This window comes from Balaenoptera musculus, chromosome 6 (assembly GCF_009873245.2).
Source record: "Balaenoptera musculus isolate JJ_BM4_2016_0621 chromosome 6, mBalMus1.pri.v3, whole genome shotgun sequence".
Classification (NCBI taxonomy): Eukaryota; Metazoa; Chordata; class Mammalia; order Artiodactyla; family Balaenopteridae; genus Balaenoptera; species Balaenoptera musculus.
The window spans coordinates 5,874,101-5,901,843 of NC_045790.1; the positions used below are offsets into that span (position 1 = coordinate 5,874,101).

Below are 27,743 nucleotides of genomic sequence, written 5' to 3' on the forward strand. Positions count from 1 at the left end.
CCGGGCACTTCACGTGTCTGAACGCATTCGCTCTTCCTTATGACCCCGTGAAGTCGGTCGCGTACTGGCCCCACTTTATAAGAGGGGACACGTCAGAGATGTCAGGGAACCTGCGCAGGATCGCACACACGCAGCCTGCAGCCTGCAGGTTCTGGGTCTAGTGCCCACGCGCTTCCCCACGTGCCAGGAATGGACTCCGAGCGAGAAGGGAACTGGGCTGAGGTCAGAATCACAGGGGCCACTGGCATTCAGGGGTGAGCAGAGAATGGGAGTGGTAGAAGAATTCGGGGGGTTGGCGTGGAAGTCAAAGGAAGGCGTTTCCGGAAGGGAGGTGAGTGGAAGGACCTGCTGACAGCTGTTCTAGGGAAGCCATGTGTACACACCCCGGGACGGAGGAACACACAGCCAAGTGAAGACCTGCAAAACTAGACTCGGTCAGCGGCCTGAGAGAGCTCGAATCTCCAAGCTCCACTTCACGGAGGCTGGAGCAAGTGGCATGGGATCCAAGAAACAGATGCGAGACGTGTGTGCAGTTGGCTGCACATTCCCTTGGCGTATTTATAAATACGTTCCCTGTGATGCTTACTACAGAAAGCTTATGCCACAGAGATGGTTAATTTATTTGTACGACTTCAATGTGTAGAAATACGTGAGTATGAGGAAGAAAGTGGAAACTGTTCAGGCCTCAGTCCACCTGAAGAGCGTCCATCTCGATTACCCAGCGCTGACCTCGCCCAGAAGTGCAGTGCCTCTTCCTCTTATTTCCCTGTGCATCTAACGCTTCTTTGTTTCCCTGATTACAGTGCTCATTCTGTTTCCTTGTATTTAATCCATAGTTGTTCAAAATAGTTGGTTCCTTTTTTTTTTAAATATTATCTACTTTATAACTTCTTTTTTTTTAAATTAATTAATTAATTTATTTATTTATTTATGGCTGTGTCGGGTCTTCGTTTCTGTGCGAGGGCTTTCCCTAGTTGCGGCAAGCGGGGGCCACTCTTCATCGCGGTGCGCGGGCCTCTCACTATCGTGGCCTCTCTTGTTGCGGAGCACAGGCTCCAGACGCGCAGGCTCAGTAGTTGTGGCTCACGGGCCTAGTTGCTCCGCGGCACGTGGGATCTTCCCAGACCAGGGCTCGAAGCCGTGTCCCCTGCATTGGCAGGCAGATTCTCAGCCACTGCGCCACCAGGGAAGCCCCAGTTGGTTCCCTTTTATAGTCAGCAATATCCAAATCCATACGGTAGGCCTGGCGTTGTGTTTCTTGCAGGCCTGCTTCAGGGTGTAACTGTCCATTGCCTCCGGATCATGTTCCTAGTCACTCAGGAAAGATTTCCCCTCAAAAGCACATTTGCATCTGGGCTTTCTAGTCCTTTGTTATGTCTCAAACGTTTACTCATCACTGGCTGGACTCCCATCATGTCTAGGGAGAATTATTGAACACTGTTAAACGAGAAATGTCTGTAACTATTCAACCTGATATCCATGGCACAGAGTTGCCCATTTGGGAAGCAGTTGAGTTGCAAACCAAGGCCTGCAATTAGAGAGGTTGCCCTTGAGACTTTTTTTTCCTAATATTGCAATATTTATTTATTTATTTGGCTGCGCTAGGTCTTAGTTGCCGCGTGCGGGATCTTTGTTGCGGCGTGCGGGATCTTTCAGTTGCGGCGTGCGGGATCTTTCAGTTGCGGCATGCAGGATCTTTCAGTTGCGGCATATGGGATCTTTAGTTGCGGCATGTGGGATCTTTAGTTGTGGCATGCGTGGAACTAGTTCCCTGGCCAGGGATCGAGCCCAGGCCCCCTGCATTGGGAACGCAGAGTCTTAACCACTGGACCACCAGGGAAGTCCCGCCCTTGAGACTTTTAATTTGGGGCTCAAATTTTTAAAAATCTGAAACCAGTATTTGTTTTCTTGTACATGGAAACTTAAGGCATTTCGTTTTATTTTGTTTTTTCCTGATGGACTGTTACTGAGACTTCTTGTTGAGCCCTGGTTTATGTTGCTCTGGAGACCATGTGTCTCTTTGAGACAAGCTCTGGAGCTTCCCAGAGTAAATGTCTCATGTGAGGTGGGTAAGGCTGTTCAAATATACTGTCCAGATTTCCAGGAAATAGTTCCTGCTATGTTTTTATATGATACTTACTATATATGTGTGTGTCTTATTTATATAGGTATATGTTATCACTCTTATGTCCAATCACGTTTATTACAAATAGAAAAATGCCCCCAAATTAATGACAGAGCCAATTCATGATATAGAACTTAAGCAATTATGTTAAAAGTATGGGCATTAAATTTGAAAAGCGAGCTGATTAGTATTTCCTAAAAAACAAGCAAACAAATGATAACAACAACAAAATCCTTCCAATCAGAAGAAGTCTCATGAGATGTCTTAGGTATAAATAATTGTACACATTGGACATCTTAAGCTTGTGAAAAAAATGAGAACACACATAAACTCTTCCCCTGATTTCCACCTGAGAGCTCATGCATGTGCCCTGATTTAGAATCTGCTGCTTCTGTGTTTCCTAATTGACCCGTTTCTCCTGTTTCCTTCAGGCTTAAATCCTTTTGGAGTCGCTGAGGGTAGGGTTTGGAGAGAAGCAGCAGCTGGTTTCAACCTTCGCAGGCCCCTCCCAGGAGAGAAGGAGGACCTGTTTTATGTGAGTATCCTTAACAAAAGGAGTTTCAAAATAATGATGCTAATGGAAAACTAATTCATAGTATGTTTGTTGCAGTAATAATGAGCTACAGACAAAACCGCCTTTTAGAATGTCTTTAAAATCTTCCATCCGTTAAAAAGAAACAGTTAACCTGTTTTATTAACTTAATTATTTTTGAACTCAGTACAAGGATATTCTTTTTGATGAAAACTATTTAAAGTTTCCCTTAAGATTTCCTCTGAACCTGAAACATTTGTGCTGAGAATGGTTTTTGCATCTGGGTTGAAGAAGATAACCTTTATTACCCAAACTTAGTTAGCTTTCTGCCATTGCAGTGACACTTAGGAAAACTTACTCCACCAAGGAGCCTCCAGTGAAGCCCTTGAGACAGAATTATAATCACCAAGGGGCTGTCACCTACGATGTCAAGCTGATGCTGCTGCAGCTGTAGGAAGGGACCTGCTTCCCAGAGGCCCTTGTACTGGAATTAGGATGCACTTGGGAACTGGCAGGATGCCAGACAGGCAGCCGTGGCTGTAACGGGGCTCGTGGCGGGGATCTTCTTGCTCAGAAACTTTTCATCAGAAGAGCAAACACATGACCTCCCTTACCTGGGCATGGACAGTAAGTCACACTGGGGGCCTGGGACTTGTTCACAGCATTGGCATGTAGAGGTCGTGAGCACCCTGATGCACCTGATCTTTATTTTTTTGTTTTGTTTCTTGTTTGTTGTTTTTTGTTTTGAACATACGAACTTTTTATTCAATTTGTTTCACAATAATGGTAGTAATCTAATAGTGAAATAGTTTGATACAATAGCAATCAACGTTTAAAGTATTTTATGTTTTAAAGTATGGCTCAAGGAACACCCATTGCTTAAATGCAGTTAGACATAACAAGACAATATTATTCTATTGGCATCATTGACACCTATGAACAATAGCCTAATGGATAGATAAAGGTTTAACCTTCCTTTTCTTTGGTGGCTGTTGAGAGACTTTAAAAGAACAGATAACTCATTTCAACAGGAATCTGCTACTGATATTAACCTCTGCATAATCCCTAGCTAAGACATGGAATGCTAAAAACAAACTTTTGTTAGCTTGACCTCCTCCACCCCCTAACAATAAAAGTTATCCCCAAACCCATGTTTTTATTTTAGATGTATTGATCTTCTAGTATAAGGCTTGGCCTTTTATTTTATTATTTTTATTTTTTAAAATATTTATTTATTGGCTATGTTGGGTCTTAGCTGTGGCACATGGGATCTTTTGTTGTGGCGTGTGGGCTTCTCTCTAGTTGTGGCACACGGGCTCCAGAGCACGTGGGCTCTGTAGTTGTGGCACTTGGGTTCCCTAGTTGTGGTGCACAGGCTCAGTAGTTGCAGCACGCGGGCTTAGTTGCCCCCCGGCATGTGGGATCTTAGTTCCCCGACCAGGGATCGAACCTGCGTCCTCTGCATTGGAAAGTGGATTCTTAACCACTGGACCGCCAGGGAAGTCCCAAGACTTGGCCTTTTAAATACCAAATGCAGTCAGTGGCCAACAAGCTGACTTCTTCTGGAGAGTGAGGAGAAAGCAGAACGGAGAAATTTCTTTGAATTGTTTGGTGACTTTTAGCAAATTTAAAGAAGTCAGTAAATCCTGAGGCTTGGAGCTAAACCTACTGGTAAATAGTTAATTACATTTTGTAGACACTACAGTCTTTATCTTGTGATGAACCTGATCTTTAAATATCATAGAAATAAAGTCAGAAAAAATGGACCTCCAGAGAGAACTGAATCTAGGAAAACTGTCCAGTTTTAGGAGCCCATGGAATATTTAGAATAAATGTTAACATGAAAATAAATTTTAGCAGGAAAAGAGGCCAAGAAGGGAGGGAACTTGAAAATAAGGCCTTTGGTTTCCTGGCAGTCTAAAAGAGGCATTGGACTGACAGTAAATGGAATCATAGTCCAGATCACAACGATAATTTTGTGATTTGTTGGAAACAACCAACTTATCAAACCGAGAAAGATGGAAAGATTGATTAAGTGTGCCAACGTGTGTTCTTTGTAGATCCCGAGTGACTGTCGAAGCTTCCCAGGTACAAGCCTCTGGTTGGTCGGTAATGATAACAATAACAGTATTGACAGTAGTAATAATAATGTCATTGCCAAGTGTGCCAAACATTTTAAAAATGTGGGCTTATTTGACCCAAGCAACATTCTTTCATGAGGTAATTTTTCAGATGGGGGAACTGAGGCCCCAAAAGATTAGGCAGCTTGGCCAAGATCACCCAGCTGGTAAGTAGTGGAGCTGAAACTGGAAAGAAGACATTAGGCTGTTAGCCCGTTGTCTCAGTGAGTAGTAGAAGGAGTGGAATGAGAGATGAGAGAGTCTAAAATAACAGTATTACTCAAAAAGGCTGCAGCCCACAGCCTGAGTATAAACGAACCACACATCCCCTCTGGGACTCAGAGCCTTCCTTCTTGTACCCCCTTAGTCTATGTTCTATTAACCTGGCTTGAGACCATTCTTCCTTGGACACTTATAAACTTGAATCAGATAAACAGTTTCCTACAAAGTCAGATATGGAAAATTGCCAAAATGTCCATCCTTTGGATAGAGTTTCTAAGTGGTTATAATTCTAGGAGTAAAATGATAGTGCCAGACACTCAGTAAATATTTGTTGAATGAATGAATGAGTTAGTAAATGAATGAGTGAGAGGATAAGATACTTGGGTAGACGGTAGGTTGTTGGGAGTTACTCAGCATTCAGTAATAATTTATTGAGTGTCTGCTGTGTACTGTGATTGATGTTTAGTGTCAGTGAGAACCAGCTCAGCAGCGAGCCACCACTGTTTTCTCAAAGTGCAGGCTACAAAACCGTACTATAAATCCTCAGTTTTCTCCCTTGTGAAATAAAAGGTTTAACTGACGGTCTTTATGGTACCTTCCATTTCCCACTTTCTGTGAGCATATGATTCTCAATATATTTTTAAAAATAAACTTTAAAATTTCAGAATAGTTTTAGATTTATAGTTGCTAACAATACAGAAACTTCGATATACCTGTACCTATATCTCTATTATTTAACGTCTTACATTCATGTGATATATTTGTTACAATTAATGAATTGATCTTGATAAATTGTTATTAACTAAAGCCCATACTTTATTCATTTTTTTCTTGGTTTTTTTCTAATGTCCTTGCTCTGGACACCACATTACATTTACTGTCAAGTCTCCTTAGGGTCCTCTGGGCTGTGACCATTCCTTAGACTTTGCTTGTTTTTGATGACCTTGACAAGTTTTGAGGAGTACTGGTTAGGTGTTTTGTAGAACGTCCCTCGGTTGAGATTTGTCTAATATTTATCTTGCGGTTAGACTTGGGTTGTGTGTTTTGGGGAAGAAGGCCACAGAGGTGAAGTTCCATCTTCATCACATTGTGTCACGGGCACTTACTGGGGACAGACTCACCACAGTGGATGTTGACCTTGATCCTGGCTGCGGCAGTGTGCGTCGGGTTTCTCCACTGCAAAGTTGGTTGTCTTCTCCCCACCGCATGCCACACCCTTTGGAAGGAAGTCAGTCTGCACAGCCCACACCCAAGGAGTCACGTTATGCTCCTCCTCCTTGAGGGCCGAGTACCTGCGTACAGGTTTTGGAATTCTTCTGCACACGAGATGTGTCTGTTCTTCCTCATTTATTCATATCAGTATGAACTCATGGATATTTTATTTTATACTTTGGATTATAATCCAATAGTACCTTCTTGTTTTGTTTTTGGCTGGCTGTGTGGCTTGCGGGATCTTAGTTCCCTGACCAGGAATTGAACCCATGCCCTCGGCAGTGAAAGAGCGGAGTCGTAACCACTGGACTGTCAGGGAATTCCCTCCAATAGTACTTTAAAAATGTTATTTTGTTGCTCAAATTGTTCCAGCCTTGGCCGTTGGGAGTCCTTTTAGTTTTCTCCTGTGTCCTTTTGATATAAACCGTCATCAGGTGTTAGGTTTTTTCCCCCAACATTTTCTTACTTTCTGGCACTACAAGAAGCTCCAAGCTCATCTTGTATATTTCCTGCCCCAGTCCTAGAATCAGCCATGTCCTCAAGGAATGCTGGTTCCTTTTATTGGAGAATGGATTGGAAACGCAGACCCAGGCACTAGATGGACTCACTGCCACTGGAGTGTCATAACTTCTGGGCCCTCTCTGCTGATGGAGCTGGGAAATATAGGTGCATATACTAACCTATGTGCACACATCTGTAGGTATTTCTCTTTGTCACCATTGTATTTATATCAAGCTACACATGAGTTCATGTTGATGTCTCCAACTCTAATCTGATTCTACATGAACTGTTCTGACCTTCTCCCCTTGCTGATGGGTAACCTCCCTCTCCTGTCCCCACCGTCTGCCACTCATTTAGTTGTTCTGTTCCAGCATTTGTGTACAGCAGTGTCAGAATTGTTAACCCGTATCCTGCAATAAATAATTTTACCAACTAGGACACAGTGCTGATGTGCAGTGTCTTTTGCCCTCAGTTTTATAGGCTCCATTTACAAAGTTGCTCAGGTCAGCACCTTTCCCTCTACCCCACGCTCCAGTGAGGTTGTTTTGTACGTTTGTAATACAGTTAGATTGTTCTATCACATTCTGCATTCCATCCTGCAATACCCCAACCTCTTAAATATACTTTTTTAACGTTCATGCATTAAGGATCAGTCTTCGTGCTGTAAAGGTCTATGGGTTTTGACAAATACATAGTGTTAACTATCCACTATTACATTATGATACAGAATAGTCTCACTGCCCTAAAATATCTCCTGAACTTCACCTAATCTGTCCTCCCCCTGCCTGGAACTCTGGCAGTTATTGATCTTTTTACCATTTCTATAGTTTTACCTTTTTCAGACTATAATATAATTGGAAACATATAGCATGTAGCCTGTGTAGACTGGCTTCATTCACTTAGCAATATGTATTTGAGTCATTCACGTGTTTTTAGAGTTCAATAGTTTATTTCTTTTTATCACTGAATAATTTTCCATGATATTGATATACCACAGTTTGTTCATCCTTTCACCTGTTGAAGGACATCTTTGTTGCGTACAGTTTTTACAATTATAAATAAAGGTGCTATAAAGGTTTGTGTGCAGGTTTTATGTTGACATACGTTTTCAAATTTTTTGATCAATGTCTTTTTAACATTTTTCAGGTTGATTGTAATTGTTATTTGTAATCATCTAGCTTTTATATGACTTCTCAAATATAGCTATTTAAAAAAATAATTTTCACATAATAAGTCTGTTCAGCATCAGGTACCATTTTTTATAAAAGTATAAGCAATGAACCTGTAAGTGTTTTATGGAATAAGAGAACTCTAGCTGCAGGGCATTTTAGAAGTATTTACATTTAATATCCTTTGAAACATGAGCAGACGTGATCTGCCGAGGCCATTTCTTTTACACTGCAGGGAAATTTATAGGTGTTAAATTAGCTGCAAAGTTGTTCCTTTATTGCTCTGTCACTAATAAAACATGTTAAAAATTGCATGTTTGGAAATCCAAATAGAAACATTTGCAAGTTGAAGTAATAAATACAACACAGTATTTGATAACTAAAACCAGCTCCCTTTGTGTATATACATATCAGATAGGACACAGGAAATGGCAAGAAATAGTAAGCTATGGAAATATTTTCCCTGGATATTTCATCTCTAAATACATGATATGTTTTTACATATATTATAATCCTATTAAAACATCACTTACTGTTTCATAGGATGTGGGCATGCATTAGAGTGGGAGGCAAATATGTCCATTAAAATTAGCCTAAAACATGGTAACAGTTCTACCAAAAGAAAGCCTTTCTATAACACTGTCTTCTGTCCTTGGCAAGTTAGTCTTTGCTTTTATCACTAATATTCCAAACAGGGCTCCTTTGAGGATGAAGTAGCAAAAATTGTCCCCACATTGTTACCACCTTACAGAACTTTCACTGCGTTTTCCCACAGAATCCGAGTGACTTGTGCCAATTGGACAAGCAAGGCTGAAGTGTAAAATATCCTGCATCAAGAAAGCTTCAGCAGTGTATGCTGGGTTCCCTGGTGGCTCAGTGGTTAAGAATCCGCCTGCCAATGCAGGGGACATGGGTTCGATCTCTGGTCCGGGAAGATCCCACATGCCGCGGAGCAACTAAGCCCATGCGCCACAACTACTGAGCCTGCGCTCTAGAGCCCGCGAGCCACAACTACTGAGCCCACGTGCCACAACTACTGAAGCCCATGTGCCTAGAGCCCGTGCTCCACAACAAGAGAAGCCACCGCAATGAGAAGCCCGCACACCGCAATGAAGAGTAACCCCCGCTCGCCGCAACTAGAGAAAAGCCTGCGCGCAGCAACAAAGACCCAACGCGGCCAAAAATAGATTAATTAATTTAAAAAAGAACAGTGTATGCTATGTTTTATTTTGTGTCTTAAGTTACTCGATGTAAAATATTTCAGAAAATGGGGAAGGCCAAGTATCAGTGAGAATGAGGGGTTTAAGACTATCATACTTGTTCAGTGTGTTTCTCTTCTCCATAGAAATTAGAGCCTTTTTAGTGTCAGAAAATTAATGAGTCTGAACTATGTTGGCAAATGCTGGGATTTTCTTCTCTGACCTAAAAGTTTCAGAGATTTCTCCACTAGGAGCCTGACTCACTCAGAGATGCGGACTGGCTTCCCAAGAAGCTTGGGGGATGGGGTGGTTAGGGCTTTAATTCAGTGGAAGAAATTCACGAGAGGATTCTTGGGAGTTTGATTCTCTCCGAAGCAGAACATACCTTATGATTCATTTGACGGGGGCTTTTATAGATAGACTATGCCCCTTTAATATACAAAATTATAACAGGGAAAAATCTTCTACCTCTCTTTCACAAAAAAAATATGTTTGTTTCTTTTATTTTGTTTTTTAGCTGGAGAAGCAGCAAGACGGAACAAGACATTGACCCCCTAGATCTTCTTGCCTTCTTCCCCGAATACTCTCAATTATGCCAGTACAGGTGAGTTGATATACAGGTCTCTGGGGAAAGGACATTTACAGAGATTGTTCTTCCCTATATCCCCCTGATGTGCCAAACTAAACTTACCAAGGATCCTCCAGGAGGAGAGGGATCGACACTCTGTCCCCTTCCCTTCTGAGATTCAGCTTTCTAAGGGCTGAGATAGCCCTGACGGAGGGTCCCTGGTAGCGAAAAAACATTAAACGTTCCCCAGGAAAAAAGAGGGAGTCTGAGTCAGGAGCTTAGGCTCAACACCAGAGCCTAGAGGTTTGTAGGGGAACAGCGTGTTCTAGATACAGTGTGCAGCTGTGTTTAGAAACCCAATTACACCCGGGCACCTTGGCAAAGTGGTCATGTTTGTGGAACAGTGGCTGACTGTGTGAGTATAAATCCAATAAGCCTTAGGAGTCTGTGTCCTCAGGGCCACCCTGCTGCCTGCACAGGGTTCTGAAGCAGAAAGGACATCCTCACGGCAGGACAGGGACTCACCGGAGCCTGTCAGAATCAGTTTTGAACAGGGACACTATGTAGAAGTGATTAAAATCAGAACTTTTTTCTTTAATTGAAGTACAGTTGATTTACAATGCTGTGTTAGTTTCCGGTCTACAGCAAAGTGATTCACATATATATATATATATATATATTCTTTTATATTATATATATATATATTCTTTTTTGTATCCTTTTCCATTATGGTTTATTACAAGATATTGAATATAGTTCCCTGTGCTATACAGTAGGACCTTGTTGTTTATCTATTTTATATATAGTAGTTTGTATATGCTAGTCCCAAACCCCTAATTTATACCCCCCTTGGTAACCATGTTTGTTTTCTTTTTTTTTTAATGTATTTTATTGAAGTATAGTTGATTTACAATGTTGTGTTAATTTCTGCTGTGCAGCAAAGTGATTCATATATGCATTCTTTTTCATATTCTTTTCCATTATGGTTTATCACAGGATATTGAATATAGTTCCCTGTGCTCTACAGTAGGACCTTGTTGTTTATCCATCCTATATGTACTAGTTTGCATCTGCTAATCCCAAACTGCTAATTGATCCCTCCCCACACTTTGGTGACCATAAGTTTGTTTTCTATGTTTGTGAGTCTGTTTCTGTTTTGTAAATAAGTTCACTTGTATCATATTTTAGATTCCACATATAAGTGATATCATATGATATTTGTCTTTCTCTGTCTGACTTACTTCACTTAGTATGATAATCTCCAGGTCCATCCATGTTGCTGCAAATGGCATTATTTCATTCTTTTTTTATGGCTGAGTAACATTCCATTGTGTATATGTACCACATCTTCTTTATCCATTCATCTGTCAATGGACATTTCGGTTGTTTCCATGTCTTGGCTATTGTAAATAGTGCTGCAGTGAACATTGGGATGCATATATCTTTTTGAATTATAGTTTTGTTTGGATATATGCCCGGGAGTGGGATTGCTGGAACATATGGTAACTCTATTTTTAGTATTTTAAGGAACCTCCATACTGTTCTCCATAGTGGCTGCACCAATTTACATTTCCACCAACAGTGTAGGAGGGTTCCCTTTTCACTGCGCCCTCTCCAGCATTTATTATTTGTAGACTTTTTATGATAGCCATTCTGACTGGTGTGAGATGATACCTCATTGTAGTTTTTATTTGCATTTGTCTGATAATTAGAGATATTGAGCATCTTTTCATGTGCCTATTGGCCATCTGTATGTCTTCTTTGGAGAAAAATCTATTTAGGTCTTCTGCCCATTTTTTGATTGGGTTGTTTGTTTTTTTATTGTTAAGTTATATGAGCTGTTTGTATATTTTGGAAATTAATCCTTTGTCGGTTGCATTGTTTGCAAATATTTTCTCCCAGTCCGTAGGTTGTCTTTTCATTTTGTTTATGGTTTCCTTTACTGTGAAAAAGCTTATAAGTTTGATTAGGTCCCATTTGTTTATTTTTGCTTATTTCTGTTGTCTTAGGAGACTGAGCTTAGAAAACATTGGTATGATTTATGTCAGAGAATGTTTTGCCTATGTTCTTTTCTAGGAGTTTTATGGTATCCTGTCTTATATTTAAGTCTTTAAGCCATTTTCAGTTTATTTTTATGCATGGTTTGGGGGAGCATTCTAACTTCATTGATTTACATGAGGTTGTCCACCTTTCCCAATGCCACTTGCTGAAAAGACTGTCTTTTATCCTGTGTATATCCTTGCCTCCTTTGTTAAGATTAACTGACCATAGGTGTGTAGGTTTATTTCTGGGCTCTCTACTCTGTTCCATTGATCCATATGTCTGTTTTTGTGCCAATACCATGGTGTTTTGTAAAATCAGGACTTTTAATAGACTGATCAGTTCCTTCCCCCTGGAACTTTGAAACAAGACTACTCCCTTTAGACTAAGTTCCCAGATTCCTGGACAATTTGTGGATTGAAGAGTCCTTAAGAGAGAGATACTGAATTACCTACAATGTAGAGGGATGGAGGCGTAAGCAAATACTTAGAAAAATAAAGAGAGACGCCCAAGTTTTGAATCCAAAACCAATGGAGGTCATACAGATTAATACGCCATTCACTGGGACTCACCAAGAGCTCAGGTGTTTGCCAAACTTGTTTAACTACTGAAAAAAATTTCTTTTAAACTAAGAATCCTGAAGGACTAGATTCCAAGGAACACTGGTTGGAAAATGCTTATCGAATGGCAGAATTTTAGATACTAAATCATGACAAAGGAGCAGTCAATTTGGGGCAGGGGTTCTTTCCTGGTACCTGCCCTTACGATTGCTTGACTGTCTCAGGGTAGACTAGCCCCACAGGTCTGTGGCACTAATCACAATGTCCTAATAACTCCAACCCAAGGAGGGCAGAGGAGAGGGTGCTGAGCTGAGATCACAGCCTTTTTCTTGGCTCTGTCCATCCACCCTTGGCCTTTGAATAATAAACCCCTGCAGTCACTCGTTGGCACCGGGTGTAGGGATTTTCGTCCATTTTACTGTGTATCCTCAGTGCCTAGACTCTGCCTGGCCCAGTTTAAATGTTCAATAACTATGTGTTAAACATTGAACTTCTGGCCTCCTCTGTCCTGGCGAAGTTACTAGAAGCCTAACACGGTGTTTCCTTTGCATAGTTCGTGCCTTGCACTGCAGGTCAGGTCCTTGTGAAGGTGCAGGAAGTGTGAGAGCAGCAGTGACTGGGAAATCCTGACTGGGTGTGTTGGGCCCAGTCCTCGGCAACACATGGAAAATAACACTTGATTTGTCAGTCAGCTAAAACCCATATCTGCCCAAGTCAGACCAACCTGGCATGGCGGGGGCAGGGGTGCAATGAAGCCATTTCAAGCTCCACCAGCTGAATCACTGTCCCCCCAACCCTGCGTTGCCCAGTCTAAGGATGATGGGCAGTGTGTTTAACAAGCTGTATGGCAACGGAAATTTTATAAACAAATGTATATAAATCAATCATTATATAAGTAAAAACCTAAAATATTCCCTTTTTGGGACTTCCCTGGCGGTCCAGTGGTTAAGACTTCACCTTTCAATGCAGGGGGGTGTGGGTTCGATCCTTGGTTGGGGAGCTAAGATCCCACATGCCTCGGGGCCCAAAACCAAAACATAAAACAGAAGCAATATTGTTACAAGTTCAATAAAGACTTTAAAAATGGTCCACATCAAAAAATCTTAAAAAAAAAAATTCCCTTTTTATTCTCTCAACTAAACTAAACTCATCCTGAAGGTGCTGACTCTGTGGTATAGATTAGAATGGTCATCCAATCATTCTAACTATTTCTCAGTCATTAGTGATGTTCAGAAATTACTTGGTGGTCTTATGTTTGCTAAGCTCTCATGAAGCTGGACGCTACCCGTCTCTAAGCTGTGACTCTGCAGAGGAAACGAGCTCTTCCGATGCCTTCCCCGTGAACCTGATGGTCATTAGACCTGGGGCCAGGCACTGGCTGCAGTGGGAGAGTGACCAGGCGGGCTGTCCCTTGTGTTCTGGGTGCTGGCGCATCTCGCGGAGCCCGTACCTGGAGGGCCTTTGCTTCCACCCTCACCTACGGCACTGCCCCAGCCAGCCTGTCCCTCCACCTCTGCCCACCTGGGCCCCTCCTGAGGGCAGGCAGGGACTGCGTCCGCTCGGCTACCGCCTTGGCCTGCTCGGCTCATGCACCAGCGTCCAGGTGCACCCGTCCCAAGTCCCATTGCCACCTGCTCAGTGGCCACTGGATGATGTCATTCGGTGATGTGTGATCTAACCTCAGCCGTTTACCAGCCTTCGGGACTGTAGTTCTGTGTGATAACCTGCAGGAACACCATGCCAGTGCGTGCAGGCTGAATATCACCCCTGGCCCCGTCCCTTCTGAGGGGTTCAGAGAGTCCCGAAGTCTTGTGCGTGGGTTAGGGCTGGGCCGCGCACCCTCCCCTTCTATCTCACGGTACCTACCATTTCCTCCTCTGTCTCTCGCCTCCGGACAGTGGCTCCCATGTTGATGTGTTGATTCCTGTTGCCCTTCGGATGCTCTGTCTCTGAGCTGAAGCAGGAGAAGGTCCCCTGCACTGGCCTGATGGGCCCACACTTGCCAGGCTAAGCTGCCTTCTTCTCTTCGTGACTTGCTCCTCGCTACACCCTGAGTGTCTGTAACCACACCAGACAGTAACCCCAGCATCTACCCCCGGCCGCTGACTGTTGCCCACACAGCTCACCATCTTCTGGGTTAAGCCTGTGCATTTTCCCCCAGTTTTAATGAGAAATAATTGACGTACAGCACTGTATAAAGTTAAGGTGTTCAGCGTAATGGTTTGACATACATATATTGTGAAAAGCTTACCACAATAAGTTTAGTAAACATTACCTCTCATATAGGTAAAGAAAAGAAGTTTTTCTTCTTGGGATGAGCACTCTTAGGATCTACGCTCTTCACTTTCAGATATACCACACGGCAGTGTTAACTGCCGTCACCCTGACGTACGTCACATCCCCAGGGCTTATTTATCTTATAACTGGAAGTTTGCACCTTTGACCAATCTTATTCCACCCCCCCGCTCCCGCTGCCTTTGGTACTTTTGTAACCACAAATCTGATCTCTTTTTCTATGCCATTTTTCTTTTCAAGATTCCACACGTAAGTGAGATCATACAGTACTTGTCCTTCCCTGTCTGACTTGTTTCACTTAGCACAATGCCTTCGAGTTCTATCCACATCTTGCAAATGGCAGGATTTTCTTCTTTCTTATGGCTGATTATTCCATTGTACGTATATACCAAAACTTCTTTGTTCCTTCATCTTTCGATGGTCACCTCAGTTGTCTCCACTTTTTGGCTGTTGTAAATAATGATGCCGTGAACATAGGGGTACAGCTGTTTCTTCAGCACAGTGTTTTCGTTCCCTTCGGGTACATGCCCAGAAGTGGCATTGCTGGATCGTATGGCAGTTCCATTTTTAAGGAACTGTAACTAGAATTTGCCCATTTTTAAATTGAATTATTTGGGGGTTTTTTGCTATTGAGTTGTATGAGTTCTTTATATATTTTACATATTAACCCCCTATCAGATATATGATTTGCAAATGTTTTTTCCCATTCTGTGGGTTGTCATTTCATTTTCTTGATTATTAATTTTGCTGTGCAGCCTGAATATTTTGACACTCTTTCTGCTCTGGGTTATTTCTTCCCCCAATAGCTTGGTAGCTTAAGAAGAGGTCTTTAATCCCCAATGGGTTAAGGACATTTTGCTCAACACACGTGGGCATCAGAAGCAGCCATTTGAGTGGGACCAAGGCATGAATACTGAAAACTCCGCAGGTGACCTGGATGTTCATCCAGGGTGGAGAAGAACCCTTAGCTTGGGGGCCCTCTGTTTGGGTCCAAAGCACGTACTCAGTTTTCCCCTCCATTTGTAGGCCCAGCGCTGGATGTACCGATGTGCCACAATCGGACTGATTCTTGGGAAGCTCATGGTTGGTTGTTATCTGGGCCTCCTGCCGCTCTGCAAACCGCCCCTATGGACGGTGATGCACAGTTTCCTTTAGGTTAATTCCATGAGTTGCATTTCAAAAAGAAAAAAAGACTTGACCTCACAAGGAAACCACTTTTAGTTGCTTCATTTCCTGGAGCCTACAGCTTTTTTTTTTTTTTTTTTGGTACAGCTGGCAAAACGCCTGGGACAAGATGTATTCAATTCAAGTTAAAGCAGAGCTATGTCCGGAGAAACAGACGGCCCACCTAAGGTGAAAAAAATTACCTTCTTGGCGGGCAAGCCAGGGTGATTTATTCACCTCTTCCTCTAGGAAGGCAGGAATGTGTGCAGGCAAAATAAATACAACATGTTACAAGCACATTCCACAGATGAACAGAATAATTGGTGCTGAACAGGCAGTGGGAGGTATCCTCCTGCGTCCAGGCAGGCTGAGGGAACTTGTCACACACACATGAAAGTGCCCCCAGAACTGGAATATCACTCCATCGGGGAGGTAATAAGAACCAGGACATAAGTGAAGAGACCCATCGTAACCCTCTCTGAGAGCCCGTAATGACACGCTGAGAAGATCAGGGACAGGTACAGGCTCAGAAAAATGACTGGCCATACACAGAGCAGTGAGAATTGTATTGTGCTCCACCTGAAGAAACCCTCCCTGTCTGGGGTTAATGAGGTAGACAGGTAGTCCGCGTTTGTTTAGAAAAGGGGCGATGTGGCCTCAGAATTTGTTGCTGATTATCTAATACTTTTCCTGGTGGTTACTCGTGTTCAGATCACCTGGAAAGTACATCCCGCTCAGAAGGCTTTTCCAATACCTGATGAAACACCCCTTAAGTGTTTCCGCTCTTTTGTTCTGAGTCTGCATTCAACAAGTAACATTCTGATTATGAATTTGGTCTCCCAGTTACCTTGATAACGTCCGGGATTGAGGAAACAAGTTTGGAGGTCACTGGAAAGGCTTATTATATACTTGTTACAAATAAGTGAATTTGTGTTTTGTTTGCTATGTCAATCTTTTGAAAGTGTGGTTAGCACAGGTTAGTCCTGCAACCTACATGCCCGCCAGTACAGACAAAATCTGCTCTTTGGACCTGCACAGCTGAGTGCCAGAACCTGGAATCTCTGGCCATTGCTCCATATGCAGTCTTGTGAGGCTCCACCCACACAGCCCAGGGTCTGTGCCTCTCTTTAAATTCAGCATAAACCGACCCCCATAGTCACCTCCCTACCTGCTTCTTTAAAATTAGCAGAGGGTAATTCTAAATTATCTTCTCTGCAGTGACTTCTCGTGTCTTGTAGCCTTGAACCTTAGGAAACAAGTTGCATTACCTGTGATCACACTGTGACCATGTAGTTTTACCCAGTTGCAAACTTTCAGCTTCCTGTGGTCCTTCTGCCCTCTTCACTTGGAGAGCTGGGCCATGGTGAGGCCACATGAGGATGTACTGAGGGTCCCCCTGTACCCCTTGATCAAGTAACTTGAAAGGAGTGCATGTTCTCATCCACAGGAGCAGAACTAGAATGGCACTTCTGTCTGTCAGCTGTGCCCTCAGTAGCTGTGAGCTTGGCCCTTCCCCCATCAGAGAGACTGTCCTTCTGTGACCTGCCCTGGCATCCTCATCCCGACTCTCACAAAGGCACCATCGCTTCAAGGACTTTTGCTTAGTCTTCACCTTCCTACGGAGTAAGTTGGTGGCACCGTGCACCCCTTGGTGGACACTCCACACTGGTTGTTTGCTGGAGGGCATTTGTCCACTTTGGTGACCACTAGTTTTTGCTCACTTCCAGAATGAGATGGAAGCAGGAATGACCCAACTCTGGAAATTACCTATTAGCCTTACATCCCAGGAATTGCCCTGTATCCCTTGAAAACAGCAAGCTATCTTCCCTTTAAATGCAAAATAGAAATATCAGTATTGCATATTAATTTCTTCTTCCCCTAATTGGGAGAGTTGGCCGAAGGACTAATAATGATGACTGTTGTAAAAATGTTCTTAAAATAGTCGCTTCATAGATAAGAGATGCATTTACTGCAACCGAGATTTATGAAGGTTCTGTGAGATGGCAAAATGGAGTTTGCAACGCAGGATGTTTATTGCTTCCAGGGGCTGTGGCTAATCTCTCATGAAGCAAGTTTTCAGTTGGGTAGAGATTGAGTAATTAGAACAGAGATGCATTGTGTAACTCCTTCTTCCTCTTTATTTACTGTGAACCAGTGAATACCCTCAGTCTCAAGCTGCAGGCCAGCTTAATAGATTTGATTTTTGAGTGTCTCGCATCATGAGAGCTCAGCAGTTCTTGCAAGAAGTGCCCACAGATAACCAAGGCCTTGTATCTGTCTCTGTGCTGATGTTGAACTTGTCTGACAGAGTCACCTAAGGGCATCCTAATAGCCTTTTCTTTAAAGGGAAAGAGAACTGACATTTACTGATTAGTTTACTCTGTAGGCATACTGTCTTTATTTCTCATGGCTAATCTATGAGATTGGTATTATTTTCCCTATGTTATAGGTGGGATTGAGACCAGAGAGAGTAAGTAACTTGCTCCAGGTAGTAGAAAACCTTCGAAGCTGAAGACAAACATGCTCTCTTCTGCTCAGTTTTATACAGGAGAAGTGAGGTGATAATACAGTAGAGCTGGATTTCTGGATTTAAGACCAGGCCTGTCTGACCCCAAAGCCACTGCTCCTGCTGTGCTGTGTTGCCATATTGACATACAAGAGGCTCGATAAATGCCTAAGGGTTTTTTTCTTTTTTTTTAGTTTTGCTACTCTGAATTGTTTTTTTCAATTGTGTGTGTATCTGGCAAAATACACATAATATATAATTTACCACTTACCCATTTTTAAGAGCACAGTTCAGTGGTGTAAATACATTCATAATATTGTATAACCATCACATCTCCATAACTTTTTTCATAAAACTGAAGCTCTGGGACTTTCCTTGTGGTGCAGTGGTTAAGAATCCACCTGCCAATGCAGGGGGCATGGGTTCGATCCCTGGTTCGGGAAGATCCCACATGCCATGGAGCAACTAAGCCCGTGCGCCACAACTACTGAGCCTGCGCTCTAGAGCCCATGAGCCACAACTACTGAAGCATGCACGCCTAGAGCCCTACTCTGCACCAAGAGAAGCCACCCCAATGAGAAGCCTGCGCACCAAAAGGAAGAGTAGCCCCCGCTCCCCACAACTAGAGAAAGCCCACGTGCAGCAACAAAGACCCAAAATGCAGCCAAAAATAAATAAAATTAAAAAAAAAAAAAGAAAAGAGTCTTTAAAAAAAAAAACTGAACTCTGTTCCTACTGAACAATAACTCCCTCATCCCTCTTCCCCTAGCCGCTGGGAACCACCATTGTACTTACTGTCTCTACGAATTTGACTATTTTTAGTACCTCATATAAGTGGAATCACAGCATTTGTCTTTTTGTGATTGCCTTATTTTAGCATATTGTCCTCAAGTTTCATGCACATTGTAGCATATTGTAGAATTTCCTTCACTTTTAAGGCTGAGTAATATTTCATGTATGTATGTATCACATTTTGCTTCTCCATTCATCTGTCAATGGACCCTTGTCTTGTTTCCACATTTTATTTATTGTCAGTAATGCTGCTGTGCGCATAGGTGTACAAATATCTCTCTGAGACCCTGCTTCCTTTGAGATATATACCCCAGAAGTAGAATCGCTGGATCATATGGTAATTCTATTCTTAATTTTTTGAGGTGCCTCCATACTGTTTTCCACAGCAGCTGTACCATTTCGTATTCCCACTAACAGTGCACAAGGGTTCCAATTTCTCTGCATCCTCGCCAACACTTACTGTTTTGTTTCTTTGATAGTAGCCATCTTAATGGGTGTGAGGTGGTATCTCATTGTAGTTTTGATTTGAATTTCTCTAATAATTAGTGATGTTGAGCATCTTTTCATGTGCTTATTGGCTATTTGGATATCTTTGAAATTTGTATATCAAGTCCTTTGCCCATTTTTGATTGGGTTGTTTGTTTTTTGTGTTGTTGAGTTTTAAGAGTTCCCTATATGTTCTATATGTTCTGGATATTAATTCTGATATTAATCAGATATATGATTTACAAATATTTTCTCCCATTCTGTGGGTTGCCTTTTTACTCTGTTGATAGTGTCTTTGATGCACAGAATTTTAAAATTTTCATGAAGTCCCATATGGTGTCACATCCAAGAAATCATTGCCAGATCCAATGTTGTGAAGCTTTGACTCAAGTTTTCTTGAAAGAGTTTTTTTTTTTCTCCCTTAGGCCTTACATTTAGGTCTTTTATCCATGTAGAGTTAATTTTTATATATGGTGTTAGTTAAGGACCCAACTTCATTCTTTTGCATGTGGATATCCAGTTTTCCCAGCACCACGTGTTGAAAAGACTTCTTTCCCCATTGAATCGTCTTGGCATCCTTGTCAAAAATCAGCTGACTATATATGCAATGGTCTATTTCTGGATTTTCTATTCCATTATTGTTATGTCTGTCCTTATGCCAGTACAACACTGTTTTGATTTCTATAGCTTTGTGGTAAGTTTTGAAATCAGGAAGTGTGAGTACTCCAGTTTTGCTCTTCTTTTTCAAGATTGTTTTAATTATTCAAGGTCCCATGAGATTCTCTATGAATTTTAGGATGGGATTTTTCTATATCTGCAAAAAAAAATGTCATTAGGATTTTGATAGGGATTCCATTTAATTTGTAGATTGTTTTGGGTAATATTGATATTTTAACAATATCAGGTCTCGCAATCAGTGAATGTAGGATCTATTTTCATTTATTTATCTCTGTAATTTCTTTCAGCAATGTTTTATAGTTTTCATTGAACAAGTGTTTCACTTCCTTGGTAAAGTTAATTCCTAAGTATTTTATTCTTTTCCATATTATAAATGGAATTGTTTTTGTAATTTCCTTTTTAGATTGCTCATTTTTAGTATATACAAATGCAACTAATTTTTATGTATTGACTTTGTATCCTGCTACTTTGCTGAATTCATTTATTAGTTCTAATAGTTTTCTTTGTGTGGAATCTTTTAGGGTTTTCTATATGTGAGATAATGTCATCTACAGAGATAATATTACTTCTTCTTTTTCAGTTTGGATGCCTCTTATTTCTTTTTCTTACCTAATTGCTCTGGGTAGAACTCCAGTACTATGTACAGTGGAAGTGGTGAAAGCAGGCATCCTTGTCTTGTTCCTGATATTAGAGGAAAAGTTTTCAGTCTGTCACCATTGAGTACGATATTTGCTCTGGGTTTTTTGTATATGGTTTTTACTGTGTTGAGGTAGTTTTCTTCTTCTATTCCTAGTTTTTTCAATGTTTTTTACCATGAAAGGGTGTTGAATTTTGTCAGTAGCATTTTCTACATCAATTGAGATGATCATGTGTGATGTTTTTTCTTTCTTTCTGTTAATGTAGTGTATTACATTGATTTTTGTATGTTGAACCATCCTTGCATTCTGGGAATTAATCCCACTTGGTCATGGGGCATGATCCTTTTAATATGTTGTTGAATTTGATTTGCTAGCATTTTGTTGAGGATTTTTGCATCAATGTTCATGAGGGATATTTGTTTGTAGTTTTATTGTTGTGTCTTTATCTGGCCTTTGGTGTAAGGGTAATTCTGGCCTCATTGAATGAATTAAGAGGTGTTCCATCCTCTTTGATTTTTTGGAAAAGTTTAAAAGAAGGATTGATATTAGTTCTTCAAATGTTTGGTAGTATTTGCCAGTGAAGCAGCTGGGTCCAGGGCTTTTCTCTGTCTGGAGATTTTTAAAATTCAATCTCCTTACTAATTGTAGGTCTATACACATTTCTATTTCTTCCTGATTTAGTCTTGGTTGGTTTTGTGTTTCTAGGAATTTGTCCATTTTATCTATGTTGTGCAACATGTTGGTATATAATTGTTCATAGTACTCTCTTACATCCTTTTCCTTTCTTTAGAATCAATAGTAATGTCCCCCCCTTTTATTTCTGATTTTTGTAATTTGATTCTTTTGTCCTTTATTCGTAGTCCAGTAGCTAAAGGTTTGTCAATTTTGTTGATCTTTTTGAAGAGCCAACTTTTGGTTTCATTGACTTTCTTTATTGTTTTTCTCTTCTCTGTTTTGTTTATCTCTATTCTAATCTTTATTATTTCCTTCCTCCTGCTAGCTTTGGGTTTAGTTCGTTCTTCTTTTTCTAGTTCCTTAAGTTATAAAGTTAGGTTGTTGATTTGATATCTTTTTTTTTTTTTTTTTTTTTGCTGTACTGTGTGGCATGTGGGATCTTATTTCCCCTGACCACAGATTGAACCCGTGCCCCCTGCATTGCAAGCACGGAGTCTCAACCAATGGACCGCCAGGGAAGTCCCATCTTTCTTGTTTTTTTAATTGAATATAGTTGATTTACAATGTTGTGTTAATTTCTGCTGTACAGCAAAGTGATTCAGTTATACATATATATATATATATACATTCTTTTTTCTATTCTTTTCCACTATGGTTTGTCTCAGGATATTGAATATGGTTCCCTGTGCTATACAATAGGACCTTGTCATTTATCCATTCTATATGTAATAGTTTGCATCTGCTAACCCCAAACTCCCAGTCCATCCCTCCCCCACCCCCTCCCCCTTGGCAGCTACAAGTCTGTTCTCTATGTCTGTGAGTCTGTTTCTGTTTTGTAGATAAGTTAATTTGTGTCATATTTTAGATTCCACATATAAGTGATATCACATGGTATTTGTCTTTCTCTTTCTGAGTTACTTCACTTAGTATGATCATCTCTAGGTTCATCCATGTTGCTGAAAATGGCATTATTTCTTTCTTTTTTAAGGCTGAGTAGTATTCCATTGTATATATATACCACATCTTCTTTATCCATTCAGCTGTCAGTGGACATTTAGGTTGTTTCCATGTCTTGGCTATCATAAATAGTGCTGCTGTGAACATAGGGGTGCATGTATCTTTTCAAATTAGAGTTTTGTCTGGATATATGCCCAGGAGTGGGATTGCTGGATCATATGGTAGCTCTACTTCTAGTTTTTTAAGGAACCTGCATACTGTTCTCCATAGTGGCTGCACCAATTTACATTCCCACTGACAGTGTAGGGGGGTTCCCTTTTCTCCATACCCTCTCCAGCATTTGTTATTTGTAGACTTTTAATGATGGCCATTCTGACTGGTGTGAGGTGGTAGCTCATTGTAGTTTTGATTTGCATTTCTCTAATAATTAGTGATGTTGACCTTCTTTGGAGAAATGTCTATTTAAGTCTCCTGCCCATTTTTCTACTGGGTTGGGTTTTTTTTGGGGTTTTTTTGTTTTTTTTTGTTGTTGTTTTTTTTTGTTGAGTTGTTCTTTCATATTTTTAAAGTAAGTGTTTATGGCTATAAGTTTCCCAATTAGCAACACTTACACTTCATCCCATAAGTTTTGGCATGTTGTGTTTTTGTTTTCATTAGTCTGTAAGTATTTTCTAATATCGTTTGTATTTTCTTCTTTGATCCATTGGTTGTTGAAGTGTATTGTTTAATTTCCACAATTTTGTGAATTTTTTAGTTTTCCTTCTGTTGTTGATTTCTAACTTCTATGCATTGTGGTTGGAGAAGGTATTTTGTATGATATCCATCTTTCAAAATTTGAGACTTCATTTGTGGCCTAACCTGTATTCTATCCTGGGGGATAGCCCATGCACACCTGAGAAGAATATGCATGCTATTGTTGTGTTTGTTAGATCTAGTTGATCTATTGTATTGTTAAGTGCCTATTTCCTTTCTTATCTTCCGTCTGGTTTTTTGGTTTTTTATAAAATTTTTATTGGAGTATAGTTGACTTAAAATGTTGTGTTAGTTTCTGCTGTACAGTAAGGTGCTGTCTGGTTGTTTTATCCATTGTGATAATGGATCTCGAAGCATCCAACTATTATTGTAAAATTGTTTTATTTCTCCCTTCAATTCTGTCAGTTTTAATTTCACGTATTTTGATGCACAAATGTTTATAATTGTTTTATCTTCTTGCTTTATTGAAACTTTTATTAATATACAGTGTCTTTCTTTGTTGTAAACTTTTTCAATTTTAAGTATTTTGTCTGATATTTTTATATCCACCCATGCTCTCTTTTGGTTGCTATTTGCATGGAGTAACTTTTTCCATCCTTTGTTTTCACTCTATTTGTGTCTTTGGATCTAAAGTGGGTCTCATAGATATAGTTGTATCATGTGTTTTTATCAATTCTGCCAATCTCTGTCTTTTGATTGAAGAGTTTAAACTATTTACACTTAAAGTAATTACTGATAAGGAGAGATTTACTTCTGTGATTTTGCTATTTGTTTCCTAAATGCCTTGTAGCTTTTTTATTGCTCATTTCCTGTGTTACTGTCTTCTTTTGTGTTCAGTTGATTTTTTATAGTGAGATGTTTAAATTCCTTTCTCATTTCCTTTTGTGTATATTCTGTAGCTGTTTTCTTTGTGGTTACCACAAGGATTACGTTTAACATCCTAAAGTTATAACAGTATAGTTTGAATTTATACCAGCCTAACTTCAATAACGTACCCAAACTCTGCTCCTTTACAGCTCCATCCCCATCCCTTTCAGCTGTTGATGTCATAAAATTACATCTTTCTACATTGTGTGCCCCAAAACATAAACTAATATATTTTTAAAATTCAGTTGTCTCCTAAATCATGTAGAAAACAAAAAGTGGAGTTACAAACCATTGTTACAATAATACTAGCTTTGATAATTATCCATGTATTTACCTTTATTGAGATCTTGATTTCTCCATATAGATTTGAGTTACTGTTATGGCTTCTAGTGTCTTTATTTCTTGCAGGACTCTTGAGCATTTCTTGCAGGACAGGTCCACTGGTAACAAACTCTCTCGCTTTTATCTTGATGTCTTAATTTCTCCCTTACTTTCGAAGGGCAGTTTTGCTAGACATAGAATTCGTGGTTGACGGTTTCTTTTCTTTTAGCATTTTCACTATATCAGCCCACTGCCTTATGGTCTCCAACGATTCTGATGAGAAATCTGCTGATAATCCTATTGAGGATTCCTTGTATGTGATTATTTGCTTCTCTCTTGCTGTTTTCTAGATTTTGTCTTTTTCTTTGGCTTTCAGTTCATCTTACTTGGAGCTTATTGAGCCTGTTGGATATTTTTTTCTTAATTTTTTATTTTGGCCACACCACACATCATGTGGGATCTTAGTTCCCTGACCAGGGATTGAACCCATGCCCCCTGCAGTGGAAGTACGGAGTCTTAACCACTGGACTGCCAGGGAAGTCCCCTGTTGGATATTTATATTCATGTTTTTCACCAAGTTTGGGAAGTTTTCAGCCATTATTTCTTCAGATATCCTCTCTACTGTTTTCTCTCTCTCTTCTCTTTCTGGGACTCCCACTGTGTGGTGTTGGTCTGCTTGTTGGTACTTCAGGTCCCTTAGGTCTGTTCACTTTTCTTCAGTCTCTTTACTTTCTGTTCCTCATACTTGATCATTCCCTTTGTCCTTTCTTTAAGTTTGCTGATTCTTTATTCTGCCTGCTCAAATCTGCATTTGAATTCCTCTAGTGAATTTTTAATTTCAGTTATTTTACTTTTCAGCTCCAGAATTTCCTTTTGACCTCTTTTAAGATTTTCTATCTCTTTACTGATATTTTCATTTTGATCATACATTGTTTTCTTGACTTTTTCCACATGTTCCTTTAGTTCTTTGAACATTTTTATGCAGCTGTTTTAAAGTCTTTGTCTAATATTTCTTCTGTTGGATCTTTTTCAGGGACAGTCTCTATCTATCTATTTTATTTCTTTGAATGGGCCATACTTCCCTGTTTCTTTGTATGCCTTGTGATTTTGGGGGTTGAAAACCGGACATTTGAATCTAGTAACGTGGTAACTCTGGAAATTATATTCTCTGCCTTCTCCCAGGGTTTGCTGTTTTTTGTTACTGTGTTTGCTTATTGTTTTTGTTTTTTGATTCCATAGACTGTCTCTTAGCTGAGGGTGTCTCAGGTGTAAACTTAAGGTATTCTTAGGTCTTTTCTGAGACTTTCCCTGGGCATGCCCAGTCACTTTTAATTTTCCCCATATATGCAGTCATTTTTTAATAGTCTAGTCTTTAATATCTGACTACCAAAAGGGGAAAAAGAAAAATAAAGGGGGTTTTAAAAGGGCACTGTCCCTTTAAATCTCCTGGCTGTCACTTCAGCCAGATGAGGAGGGACTTGCATTAGTGGGGGAGGGGCTACAACAATGGGCACTGCCTCTTTGTCTGCCCCTCTGTGATCAGAAGCAGTGACCAGTGACCAGAGCACAGATCACTGATGTCCTTTTTGCCCACCCAGGCTCCTGCAAGCTGTGCAAAGCTGCTCTGGGAACCATGCACAGCTGCCTGCCATGGGGTTGGGGATGGGTAGCTGCTGCTATGCTGAGAGCTGAAACTGGCCAAAATGAACAGTCCAAGTCTTCCCATGGACATTGCAAGCCTTCAGTAAGCTGTCCAGAGTTCCACAATAGTTACGTCAGACAGATTTCTGCCAGCGTGATTTTTGTCTGGGTTGTGGGGGGAGACAGATTCTTAGTGCTTCCTACTGCACCATCTTCCCAGAATCTGCCAAGAGTTTAAAAAACAGATTTCCTTTTTTTTTTTTTTTTTTAAGAGCAGTTTTAGGCTCACAACAAAACTGAGTGAAAGGTACAGAGATTTCCCATACATCTCCTGTCCCCATTATCAACAGAGAAATGCCTCTGGATTTTGTAAGTAAAATAAAATCATGTGTAAGAAAACATTTCTTGAGAAAAGACCGAGTCTGGCCCTTTTAGGACCAAAGCTCGTGCACCGGGGATTCCTCAGTACCTATGAGGGAGAAGCCCTCATGGTTCCTTTTTCTGGGTGTACATGTGAAGTGCAGGAGTAACAGTAATACTGCCACCCAAAGTCATGTGTTTTCTGTCAGTGGCCCCAACATTTTCCTACTTATCCAGGAGTCGTCTTTCATAATGACTTATCCTACTTGAAGCCTCTTTATTTAAATAGTTGCCAAGTTCTAGAGATTCTGTTGCTGTAACATCTCACCCATTGCTATGCTCACTCCCACTCTTCTGTTTCTTCTTCTTTCGTTTGGCCATGCCACGTGGCATGTGGGATCTTATTTCCCTGACCAGGGATTGAACCCATGCCCCCTGCATTGGGAGCGCGAAGTCCTAACCACTGGACCACCAGGGAAGTCCCCACTCTTCTATTTCAGACCCGTGTACATGGATTCTTTTCTGTCATAAGAGTCTCGTAAACAATCCTCCCCTGTGCCAGACACTCCTTGTTCCCATCACATGGCAACTAGATGTATCATCCTAGAGCACGGCTCCAATTACCTCATGCTTCTGCTCAAAAATAGAGAAGCTCCCCTATTCCAAAATCAAAGCCTAGAAACTGAACTGTCTGGGGCAGTCCCCAATTTCCTGGCGTCCTTTCCCAAAGCCTGAGGTCCTAGGACTAGAGTGAGCATTTTGTTTCTGGGTGCTGTTTCCTCAAAGTGGTGCTTTCTGAGCAACTACCAGCTGCAGGAGTTCTGCTTTATAACAATCTATAAGAAGAAAATAGTAACTTTCTAGACTCTCCAACCTTCACCCCAGAAAAGCCTCTGTCCTTTTCCATTAAGTTGTTTTCTAGCGCCACCTGGTGTTAGAACTAAGCAGCAGTGGCTCTAGAGTAAAAGGAAGAACCCACTGTGTTTTATCCCAAACTGAGGATCTTTAGCACCAGAAAGGAACCTTAGAGATCATTTAGACAGATGCCTTGTTATATAGATCAGTAATTCATCCAGGATTTAGAGCAAGAACTGAATCCACATTTCAGTCCAAGGCTCCTCAGTTTTCCAACACATCCCCCCCGACACCCTCCTACCTCAGCCCCATGCCTTCTTAAGCCTCGAAAGGAATTGGGCCAGAGTGATGATACCACCTTTGGAAGAAGACAACAAAAGGATATTAACTTTTATTGATCCCTTATTATAAGTCAGTTACTGTATTGAATACATTTATAATATCTCATTTATTCTTCACAGGTAGCCTGTTCTTATTCCTGTTTCACCGACGGACAAGGTAAGGTTC

The 27,743-nt window shown here is 40.8% G+C and overlaps 1 protein-coding gene across 2 annotated transcripts in view; it reads left to right on the forward strand.

Annotated features, from left to right (window-relative positions):
* The window catches only part of SAP30 (Sin3A associated protein 30), a 100,850-nt gene that overhangs the window by 36,102 nt on the left and 37,005 nt on the right, over window positions 1–27,743 (forward strand). Inside the window, exons 5-7 of one of the 2 annotated variants that reach the window (XR_005020247.1) lie at window positions 2,557–2,660; window positions 9,598–9,684; window positions 27,698–27,734. The gene's annotated coding sequence lies outside the window, so the exon portion shown is untranslated. Of the gene's footprint in view, window positions 1–2,556; window positions 2,661–8,656; window positions 8,812–9,597; window positions 9,685–27,697; window positions 27,735–27,743 lie in introns of those variants that run through there. The other variant, XM_036854868.1, reaches the window with a different exon arrangement.